This window comes from Schistocerca piceifrons, unplaced genomic scaffold (assembly GCF_021461385.2).
Source record: "Schistocerca piceifrons isolate TAMUIC-IGC-003096 unplaced genomic scaffold, iqSchPice1.1 HiC_scaffold_1408, whole genome shotgun sequence".
Taxonomy (NCBI): Eukaryota; Metazoa; Arthropoda; class Insecta; order Orthoptera; family Acrididae; genus Schistocerca; species Schistocerca piceifrons.
In genome coordinates, this window is record NW_025727245.1 from 120,001 (window position 1) to 122,500 (window position 2,500).

Consider the following 2,500-nt stretch of genomic DNA (forward strand, 5'->3'; position numbering starts at 1 on the left):
CCCACGTTGTCGCCTAAACCTGCTCTGTAATTGTTATACGACTCGTTCAATTACTGTAGTGTTGCCCACCCGCAACCCTCGCAATATAGTTCGCTACTCGCACTGCCCGCACCCCTGTGTATCGCTTCATGTTAAACACCTTGCAAGTCTTGCTCACTTTCCACATGCTCCTGCTGTACACTGTAATGTGGATGGCAGCAGGACGTACATGCCGCCCCTCCCCACGTCCCCACCTTGCCCCCTGCCTTCGCAAGCTGGTTGGTGAGAAGTTTGCATGTTCAATGCCCTTCGCATGCGACGTACTCAGGCTACGTTGTGGTGCGGCCTGTGTCAACTGTCCGCTGATGTCGTACGCGTGAACCACAATCTGTACTGCACATTCGTCCTTATGTACTGAATGATACATCGTGGCACATGTGTGACCGCACAACGACTGCGCCCAAAAACGGCGGACCATACAGTGCAAATATTGTGCACGCAGCTACGTGTCGTCTCCCTATGAGAGCTGGATTGCAGTGTGGTACGCCATAGAGACGTGTGGGAGGAACGGACGCCGTGGATGGCGATCAGCATGAGCTGTCTGTTGATGTATTCGGACCTAGTCGTCTCTCCTCACACACCGTGATGGCATGGTGCACCGCGTTCCATATCTGCGACATGCTACAGAGGCCGGTTGACAGTCGTTCGAGCAATGGACATCGCATACGTACGGGGGCCACCTTCCACGTATTGTCTAGGCGTGCACATTTTGTTGCGTGTATGTGGGCAGACGTAGTGTGGCGTGACACCTGACACAGGCATGCAATAATCGTTGAAGTTGCAAATGGCGATGGACGCCTGCGTTTTCTGGTGAAGTTACGCAAATGAACAAATGGTAACCTGTTGTGGTGCGGTTGTTCTCGCTAGGGGTGAATCGGTGATGGCGACGATAGGTTGAGGTACTAACCGGTTGTTCCAGCGATACCCACCATGCCGACGAAACTGAACGGCATCTGGGTGTGAAGCGATACGCGGCGGTGGCTGGGTGGGACCGTCCCCGGCCGGTGAGGGGGCGCCTCCCGGCGTGCTGGCCGCGCGGTGCGTGGGCGCACGCGCTACAGCCGGCTGGTGGGGGCGGCCAGTGGCAGGCGCGCCGGCCGACGGACGCGGCAGGCGTCGCAGCTGCGCGCCGGCGCACCCTGCGCGCGGCGCCGTGCGGCCAAAGTAGGTCCTCGCGGGCCCGGTGCGAAGCGCGGTGGACATCTTCAGTGTGCTGGTCCGATTGAGGACTGTGTGCGTTGAGGATGCGCCGCCGCCCGGCGCTCGGCGCCGCGACGCCGTCTGCTGCTCGGTCGCCCCAGCGGTTCTCGCTGGTGGTTTGTATCGCAGCTGTGCGGATGTGTTGGCGCGTGCGCTGTGCTGGGAGAGTTCGCTTCGGCACCCAAGTGGGGCTTTTGTCCTTCTGTGGCGCTGGCGTTGGAGCTGCCGGTCACCGTAGGTGGCGCGTGTTGTCTCCCGCCGGCAATGCCACGACAGCACGCTCCCGGGCCTCTGTCGGCAGCGGCAAGCTCAGTTGGGAGCACGGGTGGTCGCACCGAAAGCGTCTACTCGCCTAACTCCGGGCGATTGCGCCTCTCTCGAACCCGACCAAGTACTTGGGACGGCGCTGCGCGCCGCCGGGACCTGAGAGGGTTTCGAGGTGTATTGTGCAGGGGAGCTCAGCCTCCTCCTGTTTGCAGAATGATTGAGCGGACGCTTGCGTGTTCGCGCGGGCCCCCGGGACACACTCCCGGGCGGCCGGCTGCTCAGCTCTAGTTGACGCAGCTCCCTGGTTGATCCTGCCAGTAGTCATATGCTTGTCTCAAAGATTAAGCCATGCATGTCTCAGTACAAGCCGCATTAAGGTGAAACCGCGAATGGCTCATTAAATCAGTTATGGTTCCTTAGATCGTACCCACGTTACTTGGATAACTGTGGTAATTCTAGAGCTAATACATGCAAACAGAGTCCCGACCAGAGATGGAAGGGACGCTTTTATTAGATCAAAACCAATCGGTCGGCTCGTCCGGTCCGTTTGCCTTGGTGACTCTGAATAACTTTGGGCTGATCGCACGGTCCTCGTACCGGCGACGCATCTTTCAAATGTCTGCCTTATCAACTGTCGATGGTAGGTTCTGCGCCTACCATGGTTGTAACGGGTAACGGGGAATCAGGGTTCGATTCCGGAGAGGGAGCCTGAGAAACGGCTACCACATCCAAGGAAGGCAGCAGGCGCGCAAATTACCCACTCCCGGCACGGGGAGGTAGTGACGAAAAATAACGATACGGGACTCATCCGAGGCCCCGTAATCGGAATGAGTACACTTTAAATCCTTTAACGAGTATCTATTGGAGGGCAAGTCTGGTGCCAGCAGCCGCGGTAATTCCAGCTCCAATAGCGTATATTAAAGTTGTTGCGGTTAAAAAGCTCGTAGTTGGATTTGTGTCCCACGCTGTTGGTTCACCGCCCGTCGGTGTTTAA

General features: G+C 57.9%; 1 non-coding gene across 1 annotated transcript in view; it reads left to right on the plus strand.

Annotated features, from left to right (window-relative positions):
* The first annotated feature begins 1,804 nt into the window (after positions 1–1,804).
* The window catches only part of LOC124733757, a 1,909-nt gene continuing 1,213 nt past the window's right edge, over positions 1,805–2,500 (plus strand). Inside the window, exon 1 of the ribosomal RNA XR_007009121.1 lies at positions 1,805–2,500. This exon is cut by the window's right edge and continues 1,213 nt beyond it. This is a non-coding gene — a ribosomal RNA (small subunit ribosomal RNA).